General features: G+C 42.5%; 1 protein-coding gene across 4 annotated transcripts in view; it reads right to left on the bottom strand.

The window, feature by feature from the left end:
- Nucleotides 1-21,233, bottom strand: part of JAK1 (Janus kinase 1) — a 255,358-nt gene that overhangs the window by 122,082 nt on the left and 112,043 nt on the right. For 3 of the 4 annotated variants that reach the window (XM_009001399.5, XM_035251735.3, XM_035251737.3), the window contains exon 1: nt 13,699-13,904. The exons of the other annotated variant lie outside the window; for it this stretch is intronic. The gene's annotated coding sequence lies outside the window, so the exon portion shown is untranslated. Of the gene's footprint in view, nt 1-13,698; nt 13,905-21,233 lie in introns of those variants that run through there. 4 annotated transcript variants of the gene reach the window in all.

A 21,233-nucleotide genomic window follows, 5' to 3' on the forward strand; every position in this document is an offset into this window, starting at 1 on the left:
ATTCAATAAACAAGCATTTACATAGGTTTATTCATTTGCTTGAGACTATATAGCTTTTATTTTCCTTAATAAGAGAGTATCCTTAGGAACACCTGGCTGTGTTTATCAGTCATTACTAGAAAATGTTCAGTTTCCACCCAAAACGAAAACACTTTTTCAAAGTGTCCAGGCAAGAAATGCATAGGGAAGGGATCAATGAGAATATATTACACACTAGAACAAGATAGCCTCAATTAAACTGAAGCAACATGAGACCAAAGGCAGAAGAAAAAGGCAGGTATGTGATATAGTGGAGTCTTCCAGTAACAGAAGATGTGAGGGAGATAGTAGGGAACTTCCAGATAACTTATGGGCTGTCTACACAGGGAGGAAAAGAACAGAACAGTAAATAATAGTGGTAAACTCCAAAAGGGTATTGGTACAAGTACAGACAAACACATACATGCATAAACACACATTCTCATTTAATTTTCACAATCCAATAAGGTAGGGGCCATTATTATTATTATCCTTTTACAGATGAGGAAACTGAGACACAGATCTTGAATAACTTGCCCACAATCACTCAGTTATGACTGATAATAAGCCATGATTCCAACATACAGACTGGCTGCAGATTTGGGAGTCTAAACCACTGTTACTGATGTTTTTGTAACGGGAAGCCAACCCTTTGCACAAGGAGGTTTCCTACATCAGAAGTTCATAACTTGAATTATATCTACCTATAGTTACCGCTTACAAAGGTGTAAACATTATGCAATCATTTACAGATTTCTGGCAATATTCAGTATTTGAGGTAGCTGTGGGTAACTTTTATTAAATGCTGCTGGATCCCCAGGCACTGTCTGAAGCTATTTTATAGGTTCTACCTCATTTAAGCTTCACAAAATCTCCTTTGTGACGAGTACTGTGAAGTCCATTTTACACTTCAGGAAAATTAAGGCTTAATTATGAGCCTAGAGTCACAGAGCTAGTATGTGGCAGAGGACACCCTCACATCAGCTCTTCGTGGTTCCAAGTCCAGCACACTTTTCATAAAACCACATCTGGTATGCTCAGACCCATACAGGTAAACGCAAGACATGTTATATAACAACCAAGCAATATAAATCAACCATGTTATATAACAACCAGGTAATATAAAGCAATATTAATATAATATGAATCTCGTCTGGCTTAAAACATCAAAAATAGCAATGCAATTTTTAAGCTAAATATTTCACCAAAAAAGACCAAACTTTCTTTAGGACAGCTAAATGAACCCAATCACCCTGCCCTAAAACTTAAAAAAAAAAAAATTATTTCAGGTCTTTGTTTTTTTTTGAGACAGAATCTACCTCTGTCTCCCAGGCTGGAGTGTAGTGGCACCATTTCAGCTCACTCCAATCCTTGACGCCAGGGTTTAAACAATTCTCCTGCTTCAGCCTCCTGAGTAGCTGGGATTACAGGCCCGTGCTGCCATGCCCGGCTACTTTTTTCTGTATTTTTAGTAGAGACGGGGTTTCACCATGTTGGCTAGACTGGTCCTGAACTCCTGACCTCAAGTGATCCGCCTGCCTTGCCCTCCCAAAGTGCTGAGGATTGTAGGCATAAGCCACCACGCCCGGCCTCAGCTCTTCTTTAAATCTAACACTAAGACACATCAACACATTTCTCCAAGGGCCTAAAACTGCTTCAAAAACATTAGAAGAAACAAGTTTCCTAGGTTCTCATTTTAAACACCAATGTCAGGAGAGAAAGAGAGAGAAAAGGACAAGGGACAAGCCAGGAGAAAAAAGTCTTTCTGAAGAGTAGAAACATGTTTTGTTGTCGTTTTCAATGCCAGAGAGCCTCAGATTTGAATTCCAGCTCTGCCATTTATTAGATCTGTTTGCTCATCTGGAAAATGATGCCATTAAGATCCAAGTCTCTGATTATTACAGATTAAATTAAATATCAAATGCAAAGTACATAACCCAACAACTGACACAGAAAAAGCTTACTAATCATTAGTATCATCCTCTTGCCCACTCTCCTCCCCGTGTGGAATGATGTGCTACAAATCACACAGACCTGGGAGGACAAAACCTACCCCAAGCACACGTTATCCTTCAGACTACAAGATCCTTACAAGACGCTTTGCTCATTTTCCACCAAACCCACATCATGATTCCCATATTGCCCAGAGCCTTTTTGCCCATTTTATACAGGATAAGTGCCTGCACCATCTTGTTGTCACTGCAGGTTGGGGAAACCAAAGGGCAACTAGTTATTATTTATATTTCTATTACCCCTCTCCAAAAAAAGGAGAGAAAATTGAGGCTACCTATATAAATATAAAAGACATACACAACAGACCCATCAATTAAAAGAAGGATTTAACACATGTGACAAGTAATCTGATGAGGAGACGGAGGCAGAGAAACTATCATAAGAAAACTGCAAAGCAACTAAAAGGCAATAATTTAGCGTTTCAGTTTCTAGCAAGGAAGCACAATGAGTTACATACAGATCACATTTTTTCTTTTTCTTTTTATATAAAAGAAAACATTACAAATTTTTTCTTTGAGGAGAGAGATCAATAACTTGCCTGAATTTATTTATCTGAGCCACTGGCAGAGCCAACGAGTCTTCCAAAATACTTGATGATCCTTTATAAAAGTGGAAATACCACTTTATATGTGACAAGTGAGAACACCACTTTAAACAAGAATCAAGGATGTAAGCTGACCAAACTCCCTTCAGTAAAATGTTCCCACTTTGAATCTCCTGTAAATTTAGTACAATTTGGATAGTTGTACACAGGATTTGTGTCTATTCAAGAAAACAGCCGTGTGCCTACTGAGAAAGGGGACATTACAATGAAAGACATGGTTCCTGTCCTCAAGGGCCTTGTGAATGCAGAGTGGAGGTGTGTCTCCATAAGAACTGAAGCACAAAGCAGAACATGAGTGCTAGAACAGCAGATCACACACCGCCAAAGGACTACGTGTATTCATACCACTTGTTGGGTTAGGGAGGGGCAGAGAGAGAAACCAGGGACATCTGAAGGGGCCTTGAAAGTTATGGAATTCTGACAGATGGAAAGCATGAAGCATGGGGGGCGGGGGGCGGGGAGAAGGAGATGAAGAAGCGAAAGAAGGAAGGAAGAAGGAGAAGGAGGAGGAGGACAGAAAAGCATGGGAAACAAATTGAGACTTGAAAGCAAAATAATGAATAATCTATTTTTTTGGCACATTGTAAAAGGAGAGAAACAAGAGAATATGCTAGAAAAGTTAAACTGAGGTATTAGCACAAGTTACCTTTACTATCAGACTAAGGTGGAGTTTGAATTGTTTTCTATAGGTAATAGGGACTTCTAAAGGCTTGTGATCAGGCATCAGGCATGGAAAGATAAATACCACATGTGCTCACTTATAAAGTGGGAGCTAAATAATGTGCACACATGGACACAGAGTGTGCAATGATAGATCACCCAGGTAAAGAAAGTCAAAGGAAGGTTGCAGCAGTGGGGACAGTGAGTGGCAAAGGTGCTGAATAGGAATACCAGGGAAGGAGCCCTGAAAGGGCCTGGGGAGGAGGTAGGGTGGAGCAAAAGCGGAAGGAGTGATCAGGGTTAGTCTAACGCAGGGGGCAGCAGACTCTGGCCTGGGAGTCAAATCTGGCCCACTGCTCCCCATTTTGTATGGGGAGCTGACACATTTTTATGTGGTTGGAAAACAATATTTTGAGACAAGTGTAAATAGAAATTTCAGTGTCCATACATAAAGTTTTATTGGAGCACAGCCACCCTCATTGATTTACATATTGTCTATGTCTACACTGGTGCTACAATGGGCAGATTCAGTAGTTGTGATAGACTGCACTGTGCTCAAAGCTGAAAATGTTTGCTGTCTTTCCCCTCACAGCAAGTTTTCAGACTGCTGGTCTAGGGTTTTCAGGGTGGTGGAGATGGTGTTAATCAAAACAGAGAAATCAGCCATTATTATGACGATGGGTCAGAAATAAAGATGGTATCAATCTTGGAGCAGTTAAATGGGAGGTGTCAAAGGACACAGCAAGGCAGCCCAGTGTGAAATGGAAAGCTCACCCCACTGCAGGGACCCAGCGCTGGCTATCCCCTCTGTCTAGTACATTCTTCTTCTAGATCCTTGCACTGCCTGGCTCCTACTCATTACTCATCCTTCAGGGCTGAGTTTAAATGTCACTTTCTCAGACCAGTAGCACTTCTCCCAACCCCCATCACCTAAGCATTCACTACCTATGCCTTGATAATTTTCTCTATTGCACTTATTACCACCAGAAATTATCTTGTTTATCAATGTGTTTAACATCTTAGACTGCTGACTCCTTAAGGGCAGAGACCTTTCCTCCCTTATTCCCTATTGTCTCCAGTGCCTTGAATAGTGCCTGAAACTGTGCAACCAGTATTTGGGGGAGGTATGGAGCAGACAGTAAGGAATATGAAGAAAAAGAGACAACTGGGGCTTAGGCAAAAGTGGGTCATCTGCACAGTTTTAGGGAACATATAAGATCTACCATTCACAGAACCTTTAGCAAAGTCCTCACTGGGGGAGAAGGAGAAGTGAGAGAAAGAGAAGATACTCAAAAAGAGAACAGAAGACACAGAGAGGGAGAAAGGAATTCCTTACTGTGTCTCAGAAGCCAGACAGCAGTAGAGTTGAGGGACATCTGCCAGGAATAAGGTTTTTAGCAGCAAGAACTATTTTAGATAACTAGGGCAGAAAAAAGGTGTTAAAACATGACAGCAAGAAGGTCACTGGTGACCTCAAGGAAGCAGTCTTATGAGTGTGGAGGTGGCAGTCAGTTTGCAAAGGGTTAAAGAATGAGTGGGTGGGAGGAAGTGAAGGCTTTCAAGGCATTTGGCAGCCAAATGAAGTGAAAGAGGAAAGAGAGGAGAGGTGCTCTGGGGGCAGCAGTGAGGGCGTGGGTTCCTTCTTCCGTTTTTTTCATAGGACACAAATCTCATCATGTTACTACCCCGTTTAAACAACTCGGCTTCCACTAATATATTATTAGGCCCAAAAGTAATACAGCGTATAAGGCCCTGCTTGACCAGGTTCCTTCCTGCCTCACAGCCTGCACCTTTGTTCTCTCTGCATCAGCTGCAGGGTGTTGGTCCCACCATAGGTCTTTGGAACATACTGCTGCGTCTCACTGGAAAACCTCCTCATTCGCTTAGCACAGCTCTTTCACCCTTCAGATTTCCATGCATAAAAATGTACTGCAGAGACGCCCTTTTCTTACAGTTCACCTCTGACTTGTCTCCTGGTACTCAGTGTCATTGTAACAAACAGTAATACAATCTCTGAATTGTTTTTTTCAACTAGCAAGTAAGTTTTCTAAGGGCAGGAGCCAAACCTGCCTTGTTCTCACATACATGTGATCTACCGAGAGTTGCTAAATAAAGAAACAAACATGAAAACCTAAGAGCATTTGTGTTTCAGCCAGCTTGTACGTGGTAAATGGCCTGCTTCCTAAATCACATCAGGTGAGCTTACAATTTATGATCGGGCCAATCTGACTTCCTCTGATTTCCTCCTACTTCCAACCAACCGAAGTGAATGGACATTCTGCATAAGTAAAAACATTAGATTCTTTGGAGTTACCACCATACATCAAATGATTTCCCCCAAAAAGATAACCCATATACTTCAATGCGTGGACTTGCCTAAAGTTTTACAGAACGGTTTTAACTGAACAAAATCAGTCAGTATATTAAATTAAGACATCATGCATATTACTTTTTAGTCTATGTTATGTGAATTAATGCTAAAATAGGTTTGCAGGTACACCTGGCAAAAAAGCCATTATACCTCTTTATATTATAACTTGCATCTGTCTGCCTCCCTGTGTCTGATCTACCAAACTAATTTAGTAACAGCATTTTTCTCTGGGAAGATATATAGTTGGCAGGTTATTTTTTCCTTGTTTTCTTTTATCTTTTCTCTTAGTACAACATAAACATTATTTTAAATTATAATTGAAAAAAATTATTATAAATTATAGCCTTACTACAATCTGATTAACTGTGCAAGCATGCCTACAGATATAATTGTGCTTAATTGAAAAACTGTTGTCAGTTCTAATACCCTTAAGCCCTTAAAACATCATCAAAAACAAATAAGAGTTGCATTCATTACAAATGGTTCTTATCTAGTTCTACTTTATATACTCAGATCAGACTGGTCTGAGTCACCATGTGTACCTAAAAATAACAGACCTAAATTTATGTTTTAAATACCTACAGGTCATCCTTTTCACCAGCTGAAGTGGACTTTCCTACCCACTGCCCCTCCATACAAATCAAATTAGGGAGCTTTACTGTCTTTCCCATTCTAGAATGGGAAGACAAGGAAAGACACAGCTAACTCCTTTGCTGTCAAAGCATATGCGATGAGAATGAGAACTTTTCCAGTCACGTGGCCACAACTGTTCTTGAGTATAATAATGCCCAGACCCAAGAAACCAGTCCAACATATATATCACCAAGAAGGAAATACATTTAAAATATTTAAAAATACACATCTACGATTAGGAGGAAGGGCCAACTCTTTGTATCCTTTTACATTCTGGGTAAATCTTGCTTTAGGAAAACAAAATAGGTATATGGAAATAGAAACTGTAAAACAGCATTCCGTAGAAACTGAATGCGTATTTGAGAATCCCTTTAAACTCTTATAATTCCTTACCAGCAAAACTCCCTGGAGAATTATCTGATTTATAAGATATTTAATTTCTACACAACTCTGAATACAGCGTTTTACAAACAAGTATACTGGTGCCTCTGCCAACAGCCCACAACTTGCTAAGTAAACTGAATCAGTGAGGTCAACACAGTATCTTTATATTGACTTTTCCAGAAAGTCTAATACATTCCTACCAAATTATATACATTGGATGGCGTTTTTAATAAATAAAAGCACCTTTGTTAATCATTTTTTCTTAAAAAAAGAGTAAAACCTAATCTGTCTAGCACCTTTGGCACTATGTAATAAACCCTTCTAGATTTGAGAAGTTGGCTTATTTTTTTATTTCCTCATTGCTAACTGAAGTCTTTCTAACATAGAATATGTCTGCTAGTCTTTGTTCTGTATCTACTGGTGGTACCCTCCCTGCTATCTTAAAACATTCTGAATATAATTTGAGGTTTTTTTTTTTAAATACACAGTCTATTTACCAATCATTAAAATAAAACAGGCCAGGCATGGTGGTTCATGTCTATTATCCCAACACTTTGGGAGGCCAAGGCAGGAGGATTGCTTGAGCCCAGGAGTTCAAGACCAGCCTGAGTAACATAATGAAACCTCTCTCTACAAAAAATTTAAAAATCAGCTGAGTATGCTGGCACATGCCTGTGGTTCCTGACACTCAGAAGGCTGAGGTGGAAGGATTGTTTGACCCTGGGAGGTTAACGCTGCCTTTAGTTATGACCGCACCACTGCACATCAGCCTGGGTGACAGAGCGAGACCTTATCTCAAAATAAAATAAAATTTTAAAATAGCTAATTTTTAGCTCATACTGGCATCAGTGCAAAATCTCAAGCATAGTCATTCACACCTCAAAACAACCTCAGAGGTAGGTACTGTCTTTACTGTCATTCTATGGATAAGGAAACAGGTGTAACTTGCTCGCAATCTCACAGCTAGGATCAAACCACAGAGTGTAGATCCAGAGCCTCCAAAAACAGACTACCAGAATCAAAAAACAAATCAAGACTAAAATACATTCAGTTTTCTACTCAGAGGTGCCATAAATTGATCTGATTTAGTCTCCTACAGCTGGGTTCAAGTTATTATTGTCTTCTACACAGATGGCCGCAGCTCCTCCTATTAGGTTTCATCATCAGCCTTCTTTCGCAGATCACTATTAAGTAACTTTCCCTGCGTTAAAACAAAGATTCCTCACTGGTGTTTCACCCCAAAGAAAACCTCCTCTTTGAATCTGTCTTTAGAAAGTCTCTGAAAGCAGCTTCTTATACTGTACCCAGATGCACTTGCAGACTTCCTAACCCCTAAATGAGATGTCTGAAGTTGCCCTTTTCTACTAGAGATGTGAACTTTCTCTTCATTTAGGCTCAACAATTTGACCTGTTTCATGGCTTGATGTTCATTACCAATACCAATCACCATACTGTGCTATGATTAACAGTGCAACCTCAAATTACTAGCATGGTGACAACGGTGTCTGCTCTCCACTAAAGGCCCCAGATTGTTTCACTTTTGAGTTACGGTTCTCCTTTTCATAAATCAGTAGAAACTCCTTATTCACTTCTAAGACAAAAATTAACACTGCTTGCCTTTGAGAACATGTCTTCCTGTATTCATCCACTTAACAACTGTTGTCTCTTAGGTTTGTTGTATTTAATCTTCTAATGGCTTAAAAACCAGTTAAACTGTCAAAAAAAAAATTCTGTATAAATTAAAAGCAAATCAAAATAGGTTTTACTCCCACTGTAAGGAAAGCCTGGACGAACTTCGTGACATCTTGTTTGGCTCAAAGCCTTTCTGGTTTCCTAGCAGTCTTCTGGATGGTTGATAAATGGCAGATAATAAAGGGCATTTCCTGAGATGGGGAGGAGAGTTGCAAAATGGTCAAATGAGGCTCACCCTTCTTGGAACTCTCAGTGCTTCAGGTCTTCCAATTGCTAATGAGGTGATTCTTCAGCTTGGAAACTTCAAACAGCTTCTCATCTTCCCCACTCATTCGTTCAACGCAGGCCTCAGTCCCTAACCTAACACTGCTCACAAACTTCTGGAAACAGTTACAGTCTTCACAATCTGGACCCAACCTGCATGTCCTGCCCTACCTCCTTCCACTTCCTCCCAAGAGTCTTTGCTCTTACCTAGTGGCCACTTCCAAGTCTGCCACTGACACCATGTACATGCCCACTTTTATGTCTTTGCTCTCACTATCTCTGCCTAGATTTCCTTCCCACCCTAAAACAAAGGAACTCCTACTCACTCCTTAAGGCCTAACTCAAATGAAGCCTCTTCAAAAAGGCATCTGACAAGGGATCCAAGCAGGGATTAGCTCTCTGCAGGGTCCTGGAGCTCTTAATTCTGACCGCTACTACAGCATCATGCACAATGTGTTACAGCTATATATACTAAGCTTATTTCCATATAAACTGTGTCTTATCCTTCTGCCAAGCACTTGATACCAAAAAGATGTCTGTGCATACAAAGAGTAAATTAATCTGTAACATTAAAAAAAGAAAGATAACAAATAAGGGGAAGCCACTCCCTAGTCCACAGACCTCAAAGGAAGGCTATGAAGACTTCTTGGCCCTGAGGACATGTTCAGAAGACCTGAGGCACTGAGAATTCTACGAAGGGTGAGCTTCTTCTGACCACTGTGCAACTCTCTTCTCATCATTCCAGAAAACGCCATTTATTATCTGCCATTTATCAACTATCCAGAAGACTGCTAGGAAACATTTTACAATCACAAAGATTTGCTCATTTACATGTATATATAATCTGCAACTATGAAACTGAACACACCCTCAGGGTCTTCCACTAGATTGTAAACTCTACGAGGACAAAGATTTTTATGTGTTTTGTTGTCTATTCACTCTCTGAGCCTCACTGCAAAGCTTAACAAGTATTTACTGAACGCATAAAAGAATGTCCAAAATGCTAGTGTGAACAATACTGTTAAGTAAATTCAGTTAGCACAGATTAAAAATATCCCAACAAACACCAGCTCTGTCTTCTGGCCAGGGTAGATTTAAAAGAAATTTTCCTCTTGCTTCTAGAGCAGGTCTTTCCTCAGGACTGGGCAGTTTATTCACAGAGCACCAAGGAAGAACGTGTGCCCACTGCCAACTACAAAGAATCACAGATCACAAACCCTCAGAAATGGAGGTGTCACGGAAATGAGCTTAATGTTTTATGCTTTCCTGTTGCCTTAAACTGCCAAGAATGCTGGTGCACCTCAGAGGGAAGAATACTCACAGGAATAAGTTTCCTGCCCCTGAAACCCAGTCATTTCAACATGACAGCTGTTTGAAATCCCATGTTACCAGAGGGTTTGTGAGACAGGAAGCAACAGTGGCACACCCAACTGAGCATGGGGAGAATAAGAAGCAGAGAGGAAACAAGGTGAATGAGAATGTGGCTTGGAGGCAGCAAGGAAAGTATAAAAACAATGAACCAGGCCAGGCGCTCACGCCTGTAATCCCAGCACTTTGGGAGGCAGAGGCAGGCGGATCACAAGGTCAGGAGTTTGAGACCAGCCTGGCCAACATGGTGAAACCCCAACTCTACTAAAAAATAAATACAAAAATTAGCCAGGCATGCTGTCACGCACTTGTAGTCCCAGCTACTCAGGAGCCTGAGGCACGAGAATTGCTTGCTCAGGAGGCAGAAGTTGTAGTGAGCCGAGATCATACCACTGCACTCCAGCCTGGGTGACAGAGCGAGACTCCATCTCAAAAAAAAAACTAAAAAACAATAATAAAAATAAAAACAACCAATTTCTCTGATGCCTACTATAATGTAATTTACCTTTATATCATAATATTTAAAAAGAAAGGAATGAAGGAGCACCTTCCTTGGTCACCAGCTACTCTCTCCTTTCTCATCATTAAGTCTCCAAATCTTAACTGCTCTTATAGAAAAGAAATTGGCAAGGATGTGAGTGTGCCTAAATGGACAAGGGAGTAGAGCATGAATCACTTGTTCCCTCTATTTTCTACTTTCTTGTATTTTCTAATTTTTCTATACTTAATTTTCCTTACTGCTATGACGGAAAAATAATCTCTGTTTAAAGAAATTATAGAGCTAAAAAGTGCATGTTCTGACAATAAGAAAATGAAGTACACTAAAAAAAAACTTTACCCAAATAAATGAATAAAAAGAATTTGATAGTATCAAACCATCCACAGCCAGCTTTTTACTCAACATATTGCCTTAACCCTGGTCCCATCAACTACCAGTAAATCTAATGATTCACTTATGATAAATACTCTTCATATTAGTTATGATTTGCATAGCATGTCACAGTTTCCATGCATTATTTACCTGATTTCCCCCCAAAACTCTGCGAGACGGCCAGGGTGAATATTTTTATTTCCACTTTGCAGATGAAGAAAATACGTGCCTAAAGTGAAACAATCTGCCACCACAAGAGCCCAGATCTTCTCGTTCCTTACTCAGTATTCCAAAGCAGGACTTCTCAACCTGGGCACTATTGGATGAAGAATTTGTTTGGGATGGAGGGCTGTCGTGTGTGTTATAGGATGTTTAGTAGCATCCCTAGCTTCTAACCACTAGATGCTTACCAATAGCACCACTCCCTTCCCCCAAACTGTAACAACCAAAAATGTCTCTAGAAACTGCAAATATCTCCTTGGGTGCAAAATCGTACCCAGTTGAGAACTACTGATCTAAAAGAATCTGCAAAGTTCCTTCCGACACGCCTGTTCTGTGGCAAGACTCCATATACCACTGAGCCACAATAAATCAGAGCATCCAATGCTGCTTCCTTAGCGAGATTCCGTTAATAAACCAATTCCCCATCCACTTAAAACAATGGTTTTAAGTGTGAAAATGAACAATAAAAATTTCTTTGTATAAATATTCTCACCTCAGACAATGAATCTTCTAAACAGCATTCTTAATAGGACATAAGGACATACAAAATGGTATGTGTTTGCGGGGGGGAAAACACCAGAGGAATCTGAGAATTAGAAAACACAGATCTTGGTCTTTGCTATGCAGTTATACCTTAAGTGTTCTCTCGTTCTCTCTATACAAATGAGTATCACCTACACGTTCTCAATCCTTGTTTCCGTCAGAAGTATATACCTTTAGCCAAGCTCGTGTTAAGACTGCCTCAATTACAACAACTAAAACATAGTTATATTTTGGAAAACGTTTGAATTATTTTACCTATATCTAATGTATGCATTCTCTATAATCATTTCCCAATGGTAGTAAAGAACTAGTATAGTATGGAATGGGGGTAATCATTTAAACTGGCTGTATTCAGTGTGGAGTATCAGACTGCAATCCTAGCATTAAAAAAAATACAGTTTTGTACCTAGAGAAACTCAGACTCAGTGAAAGTGCTTAGTTAATATGATATATAGAATTAAGAAGAGATTATGATTCTTCCTATTTATAATGTCCACAGTCATTCAACTATGATGTCCTCACGTCTTTAAATGTAATCTGGATCTATACAAGGGAGACATTTTCTCCACATTACAAAGCACATTGTACAAGAAATGTCTGGAACCCTGGTGGTCTCCATTAATCTTCACCACAAAGTACAAAAGAACACATTTATCCTTCAATGAAAATAATTCCCTGGTCTTGGAAAACATCAGAGTCAGCAAAAGCAAAATAAAGAAACACCACATAACAGAGTTTTGGAAAGGGAAGAACAAAGATTCAATCAATACAAAATGCTCATCTTAAACAAAATCTACGGTGCCTACACCCATACGTAACTCACATTTTTTCTTAAATAAAAAAAAAAGCCAAAACCAAACACTCTCAGATTACATCTGTCTCTGCATCGTTCTCATTATTAAACTACCCAAGGGTTTTAAAGTTTTACTCCCCAAAAGAAGTAATGACAATTTCATACCACGGTAAATTCCTGTCACTGAGAGAAAAGCCCTATGACTCGGGGAAAAAAAGTGTCAACGACATGTGTAGTGATGTATTCAACCAGAGGCAGAAGGCAGCTCACAGCCACGTAGTAAGAAGAGTGGCAGGAAGGACGGGGTCCCCCTCCCCAGTAACACACAGGAAATCATGTAGTGCAAACCCTCCAAAAAACGTATGCACAAACATCTGGCAAACATCTCATCTAGATAAAAGAAGTTCCTTGGTAAACACACATCCAAGAAGCCCATATCCCAGGGACCCTGGGCAGTGACTTTGGAGGAGTGTTTATTAGTCCTCCGATGCTCCCAGTCGCCGACCGCGAGCGGACGGAGTTGGAGTTAGGGAGCCAGAGACCAGCCCCAGTTTCGGTTAATCAGCCCCTTTCCAGTGGAATTCGCAATTCCCCGATGGTTCTCTCCCACTGTTCCCTTTCCCTGGTCCTACCGCCCACGGTCACCTTTCCCACTTCTCGCTGGCTACCTGGGGCCTGGTTCCTAACAGAACCTAAGAGGGGAGGGGGCGTTTCCCGAGTTTGCAGACGCCCACAACCCGGCTCCAAATTCCAGAAACTTTCCCTCGCTGAGACTGCAAGGAAGGAAAAAGCTAAGACCCTCAGCCTCCGTCCTCGGGGGGGGGGGAGAAGAAAACCTTTCTGCGCCCCCACCCCGGCCGGAGGCTGGCGGTCAAGTTCGCGGCGCGGGGAGCGAGGGACGTCAGCCCTCCAGCCCGCGCCTGTATCTCGGGGTGATATAAACAGGATGTCAGACAGCGCGCTCCGGGCTTGTTTATGAAAACTTGCCGTGCGCGCTGGGGGAGGGGGCGGCCAGCCTTAACCGCTCCCCGGCCGGCGACCTCCCCGCCGCCCGCCGGCTCCAGGGAGCTGGAAATCCCCGCCTTCCCCTCCCGGGCCGCGGGGTCCTGGGCAGCGCTCCGGAGCAGCCCGGGCCGCACACCGTGAGGACGGACCGACAGCGGTGGCCGCACCTCCGACCAGCCAGGCTGCTCGCCCCTTCGCCTGCCGACCGCGGCCGCCCCGGCTCCTCCGGCTCCTCCACCTCCCCCGGTGACACTCACCACTTCCGTGTGCGCCTGGGCCGGGCGGCGCCGGGTCGCTGCGCTGGCCGGGGTCGGCCGACCGGCTCGCTAGGCGGCCAGCCCCGCTGGGCCCCAGCGTGCGCGCGCCCAGGCCTGAGAAGGGGGTCGCGGCGAAGACAACCGGAGCTGGGCGCAGGCCCGCACTGTCTGCGGCTCCAGGCTACTCCGCCGCCGTCGCGGACTGCGCTCGGCGACGCACCGCCTCCCGCCCCGCCCCGCGGCCGGCCCCACCCCCGCGGCCGCCGGACCCGCCCCCTCGCGACGTCACCAGCGGCCTCCCCGGAGGGCGGGGCGGGGCCGCGCTCCCAGCGGAGACTGCGCGTCTGGCCTGTCCGCCCTGCCCCCATCCGTCTTCGCTGGAGCCTCAGCCCCCACTCGCCTCGGTTCACCGCGTCTTCCAGCGTCTACAATCTAGAAACTCATCTAGGAAGCGAGGTCAACCAGCGCGGGGAGGAACTTGCCAGGAATCGCCCGTAGATTGGTCCCTCCCAGCTCTGGAGCCCCCTCCGCCACACCTTTGTGCGGTCTTGGCATAAATTCATCCCCCTCCTCCCTGTACGCTCCGCTTCTCACTCCAGCTGAGTAAGAGGGGAACTAGTGAAGCACAGACCAACAGGAACTTAGGAATAAAGCCCCCAGTTTCGACATGCTACTGCAGATCCAACCCATTCTGTATTTTAAAAGCACTTTACGAGTAAAGAAAAAACCATATGCATCATAGGAATTAGAACTACATTCACTGATACCTGATGTATGCACAGCGCTTTTCATTTTTTACTAATAACCTCTAAAGGTAATAGTATCATTTTATCCATGAGGAAAAAATTACGTCTTAAGTATCTTTTTTTTTTTTGAGACGGAGTTTCGCTCTTGTTACCCAGGCTGGAGTGCAATGGCGCAATCTCGGCTCACCGCAACCTCCGCCCCCTGGGTTCAGGCAATTCTCCTGCCTCAGCCTCCTGAGTAGCTGGGATTACAGGCACGCTCCACCGTGCCCAGCTAATTTTTTGTAATTTTTAGTAGAGACGGGGTTTCACCATGTTGACCAGGATGGTCTCGATTTGTTGACCTCGTGATCCACCCGCCTCGGCCTCCCAAAGTGCTGGGATTACAGGCTTGAGCCACCGCGCCCGGCCCGTCTTAAGTATCTTAATCAAGGTCACATTGCAGCCAGGATTCATACTCCGTCGGCAGTCCACGGACAAATCCTAACAATTTTATTCCCTTAGTTACTCTCCAGCCGGTTCACTTGTCTGTGTTCCAGCAACATGGTCCGAGCTGCCACCATCTCTCACCTGAAGGGACCACGAACACCTCTTAAATCGTCACTCTGCGTTCACTCCAGCCCCCAATTCTCTACAATGAACTTTTAAAAATTCAGATCTGTTTCATACATTCCTATGCTTAAAACACTCCAGCGACTTCCCCCTTAAAATCGTTGGATGAAAATCCTCTGAGGCCTTGCACGGTCAGACTTATGCAGCTTCAGGGCTGCAGACAGAGGCTGCCCCACCTGTGCTGACCTCACTAACCCTGCTGGACAGTTCCTGTCCACTTGAGTTACTGCAACTGAAACTGAGCAAGACATTCCGGGTATGGAACAAAGCCGAGCATCCGAATTAGGCTACTGGATTTGAGGTTTGGCCTCCACCACTAACCACCTGTGTTGCCCTAAACGAGTCTCAGTTGACTCATGAAAGTTAAGCAGAAGACAACGTGTCTTCCAGAAGGAAAGAGAAGAGGAACAGAGAAAACCAGAGATCAAAGCAGACAGGGAGGTAACCCGGGTGCCTGCATAGTGGATGTTTGTGTGCAAGTCCTGTCTCGCCTGCCAGACTGAACATCACCTCAGGGCTGTTTGCATCATTTTCTTCACCTGTTAAATAGGGATAATGTCTTCTTTAAAGGGGTTTTGCTGAAGGTGAACGATGATAATATAGCCCACGTGGCATGGGCTCGGGAACTGTAGGGGTTTTTATTGAGCTGGACCATAAATAACCGGTGAGAGTACCATGAAGGGAGACAGAAACGTGAAAGAACAGCATTTCAGGTGAGGACGGCAAAGAAAAAGGAAAGTCGGGAAGGCAGCAGTGAATCTATTGTGCCCAAGAACGAATATGGCTGTTCACAAAGTGGAATCAGGGTAGAAGACCTGACCACTTGAGTTACTACAACTGAAACAGAGCAAGACATTCCAGGTGTGGAATAAAGTCAAGCATCCACATTAGGCTACTGGATTTGAGGTTTGGCCTCCACCATTAACCACCTGTGTTGCCCTAAACGATTCTCCATTTAGATCCATTCATCTGTAACAGACATTGTGCTAGGTGATGAGGATTCAGAAGAAAAAAAAAAAAAAAAAAAAAACTAGGTTCCTGACCTCTGAATGCTCAATGTGCAATCAGAGAGACAGCGAAGTAACAATTCAGTGTGATTCCCTGTCCTGTAACGGTGACCACAGAATACAGTTGCCCAGCCGAGTCTAGAAAGTCAGAAGAAGCTTCAAGTAGCAGACACGAAGTAGGAGTCGGGAGAAGGTGGGATATTCAGGCAGTAATAGTATATGCTGGGTGGGTGTGGCAGTTCACGCCTGTAATCCCAGCACTTTGGGAGGCTGAGGTGGCCAGATCACTTGAGATCAGGAGTTTGAGACCAGCCTGGCCAACATGGCGAAACCCCATTTCTACTAAAAATAAAAAAATTACTGGGTATAGTGGTGGGAGCCTGTAATCTCAGCTACTTGAGAGGCTGAGGTACGAGAATTGCTTGAACCCAGAAGGCAGAGGTTGTAGTAAGCTGAGACTGTGCCACTGCACTCCAGCCTGGGTAACAGAGAGAGACTCCCTCTCAAAAAAAAAAAAAAAAGGAAACTAGCTAGGTATGGTGGCACATGCCTGTAGTTCCGGCTACTTGGAAGGCTGATGCTGGAGGATCACTTGAGCCCAGGAGTTCAAAGCTGCAGTGAGCTAGGATCACAAGTGCCCATGGCACTTTAGCCTGGGCAATAGAGTGAGATCCCATCTCTTAAAAAAAAAATAAGTATTTGCTGTATGACTGCGGAATAAGAAAAGATGAACCCCATGCAAAAACTTTTGCCTAAAAGAAATAGTGCATTTTTGAGAGATTTAAGAAGGTTTTTATTTTAGAAGAATCACTCTAGAGCAAGGGCTGTCAACCTCAGCACTATTGACATTGTGGGCTGGAAAATTCTTTGTTGTAGTGGGAGAGTCCTGTGCATTGCAAGATGTTTAGCAGCGTCTCTGGCCTCTAACTACTAGGTGCCAGTAGCAACTCCTCTTGCTCCCCAATCACACTCCCCTACAACTCCCACCTCCTCTTTTCCCAGCTGTGACAACCAAAAATGTCTTCAGACATTGTCAAATGTCCCTGGGGTGCAAAATCACACCCAACTGAGAACCAGTGGTCTAGGGATAATGTGTAAGATTAATTGGAGGGCAAGGAGATTTATTACATGGCATCGAAAAACTGCAAGCCACAAGGGATAAGAGCCTATCTAAGGCAGTGGTCTGGGGAAGGATACTGTGGAAGATGCAAAATGCCTGAGGACAAAAGCATTGGCAACAAAAGCCAAAATAGACAAATGGAATCTAATTAAACTACAGAGCTTCTGCACAGCAAAAGAAACAATGATTAGAGTGAATTGGCAGCCAACAGAATGAGAAAAAATTTTTGCAATCTACCCATCTGACAAAGGGCTAATATCCAGAATCTACAAAGAACTAAAACAGATTTATAAGAAAAAAACAAGCCCATTCAAAAGTGGGAGAAGGATATGAACAGACACTTAAAAAAATATATATATATAGAGGCCAAGAAACATATGAAAAAATGCTCATCATCACTGGTCATTAGAGAAATGCAAATCAAAACTACATTGAGATACCATCTCACGCCAGTTAGAATGGGGATCATTAAAAAATCTGGAGACCACAGATGCTGGAGAGGATGTGGAGAAATAGGAACACTTTTACACTGTTGGTGGGAGTGTAAATTAGTTCAGCCATTGTGGAAGACAATGTGGTGATTCCTCAAGGACCTAGAAATAGAAATTCCATTTGACCCAGCAATCCCATTACTGGGTATATATCCAAAGGATTTTAAATCGTTCTATTATAAGGACACATGCACATGAATGTTCATTGCGGCACTGTTTACAATAGAAAAGACCTGGAACCAACCCAAATGCCCATCAATGATAGACTGGACAGGGAAAATGTGGCACATATACACCATGGAATACTATGTAGCCATAAAAACCGGTGACTTCGTGTCCTTTATAGGGACATGGATGAACCTGGAAAGTATCATTCTCAGCAAACTGACACAAGAACAGAAAATCAAACACTACATATTCTCATTCATAAGCAGGTGTTGAACAATAAGAACACATGGACACAGGGAGGGGAGCATCACACTCTGGGGGCTGTTGCAGGGAACTAGGGGAGGGACAGTGGGGGTGGGTTGGGGAGGGATAACATGGGGAGAAATGCCAGATATAGGTGATGGGGAGGAAGGCATCAAACCACATTGCCACGTAGGTACCTATGCAGCAGTCTTGCATGTTCTTCACATGTACCGCAAAACCTAAAATGCAATAAAATATATATATATATTTTAATGCCTGAAGAGATGGAATGGACAGTGCTTGGTGACTGATTAGATGTGACTACTGAGGCAGAGAGAGGAATCTTGCATGACTCCCAAATTTTCTGAATTGGTTGACAAGTAAAAATATAAAAATTAGCCAGGTGTGGTGGCATGCACCTATAGTCCCAGCTATTCGAGAGGCTGAGAGGCACAAGAATTGCTTGAACCTGGGAGGTGGAGGTTGCAGTGAGCCAATATCACATTACTCACCACTGCACTCCAGTCTGGGCAACAGAGAGACTCTGTCTTTAAAAAAATAAAATAAAAGTCACTTTGTAGAGAATATATATGGTATATAGGAGAGACACAATAGTGTAAAACAAAAGAATACAAATATTTCCTTCTAACTTGTAATCCATGACATCTAAATTTAACTAAACCAAATGCAATATAGAAGCCTCTTATTAGAAAATTATCTAAAATAATAATTACCACCAACCAATAATCATACAGTTTCAGACATAAATCTTCATCAAAAGAACATGTCCCCATCAGTCTATTCCTCTGCAAAAGCTATTGCCTAGATAACAATGGAAAAATGCATTAGATGCAAACAATGATGTTTGCCAGCAACATTAAACTAAACTAAACTAAAACTCCATTGTACAAATCCTGAAATTGTATTCCAAAAGCTGGAATCTGGAGAAAAATAGCCTGTAATCTTGCAAACCTGATATAAAGCAGTGACCATTTTGTATATTTTCTTCCCATTATCTTTTTCCAAAGGCATATTTTTCGTATAGTCATGGCATACATGTCACATTGTAAACTGTTCCTTAAACTTAATTGTAATTCATGAGCATATTTCAGTGTTTCTATACAAGTCTTCATAACGAATGAACTTTTTCATGCAAATAATTTTTTTTTTTTTAGTCAGCCTCACTCTGTCACCCAGAATGGAGTGCAATGGCACAATCACAGCTCACTGCAGTCTTGATCTCCCAGGCTCAAATGATCCTCCCACCTAAGACTCCCAAATAGCTGGAAACACAGATTCGCTCCACACGCCCAGCTAGTTTTATTTTTTGTAGAGACAGGGTCTCTGTATGTTGCCAGGGCTCAAATTCCTGGGCTCAAGCGATCCTCCCACCTTGACCTCCCAAAAAGTGCTAGGATTATAGGCGTGAGCCACTGCTCCTGGCCTGATTATTAACCTGTATCACTGTCTAACATTATTCTAATTACTTATTAATTTACTTGTTTTCAACAACTTTTGTGACTAGGAACTTTTCTGTCTTATTTCACTTTTCTGTTTGCAGTATAGAATAGTGCCTAGCACATACTTTGGTACACAACAAATATTTCTTGTATTCGTTTAACCTTAAGGAGAGGGAATGCCTTTAGAATCACAGAGAATATCACAATGCAAACAAAAGTCCACAACACTTCAACGTGGTTGAGTACAAAAAAATGGAAAACCTCTGCAGTATCGTTTTTTAGGGCAAATAACATGTCATAAAATGCATCTCAAAAGTATGACAGGGCTGGGCACAGTGGCTCACGCCTGTAATCCCAGCACTTTGAGAGGCTGAGGTGAGCAGATTGTCTGAGCTCAGGTGTTTGAAACCAGCCTGGGCAACACAGTGAAACCCTGTCTGTACTAAAATACAAAAAATTACCCAGGCATGGCAGCATGCGCCTGTAGTCCCAGCTACTCACGAGGCTAAGGCAGGAGAATTGCTTGAACCTGGGAGATGGAAGTTGCAGTGAGCTGAAATCGTGCCACTGCACTCCAGCCTGGGTGACAGAGCAAGACTCCATCTCAAAAAAAAAAAAAAAAAGTATGAGGTCAGAAGTTCTAGACCAGCCTGGCCAACATGGTGAAACCCTGTCTCTACTAAAAATACAAAACTTGGCTTGGCATGGTGACACATGCCTATAATCCCAACTACTCAGAAGGTTGAGCCAGGAGAATCACTTGAACTCAGGAGGCAGAGGTTGCAGTGAGCCAAGATCGTGCCACTGCACTCCAGCCTGAATGACAGAGTGAAACTCCATCTCAAAAAAAGAAAAAAAAAAGTATGGCAGATAAGCCTGGGCAACATGACAAAATCATGTCTCTACAAAAAGTAGCCAAATGTGATGGCACGCACCTGTAGTCCCAACTACTCGGGAGTCTGAGGCAAGAGGATCAATTGAGGCCAGGAGGTTGAGGATGCAGTGAGCCATGACCACACCACTGTGCTGCAGCCTGGGCAACAGAACAAGACCTTGTGTTAAAAAAAAAAAAAAAAATAGTACAACAGATAAAATATTGCTATCTTTATTAAAGATCTCATTATTACAAATTGACAGAAGATATCATGACCCTGGTAGATGGTGGGGAAAGAACAAAAACAGACAGTATTCTCCTACCTACTCTTCCACATGCATATTGATAAGTTAAAAGAAAAAGAAACTAGTGAGAAAACATATGGAAAATCATTAACTTCTTTAATAATTGTAAAAATTCAAAATTAAAGCTACAAGTTACATTTTTAAAACATTAAAAGTGCAAACTATTTGAAAACTTATAATGTCCACTGTTTTAGACTCTGATATGGTGTACATTTTTCAGGGCAGAACAGATTTGTGGAAAGTGCATAGAAAGTAACTTGCCAATATTAATCTATGAATTAATCTAAAATTATACAGTCCATTTGACTTAATCCCATTTCTGTGACTGTGTTCTAAAGCAATTGTTTTAATATTCCATTTAGGCTGGATGCAGTGGCTCATGCCTATAATCCCAGCACTTTGGGAGGCCAAGGCAAGTGGATCACTTGAGCTCAGGAGTTTGAAACCAGCCGTAACAACATGACAAAACTCATCTCTGCAAAAAATACAAAAATTAGCTGGGTGTAGTG

This window comes from Callithrix jacchus, chromosome 7, assembly GCF_049354715.1.
Source record: "Callithrix jacchus isolate 240 chromosome 7, calJac240_pri, whole genome shotgun sequence".
Classification (NCBI taxonomy): domain Eukaryota; kingdom Metazoa; phylum Chordata; class Mammalia; order Primates; family Cebidae; genus Callithrix; species Callithrix jacchus.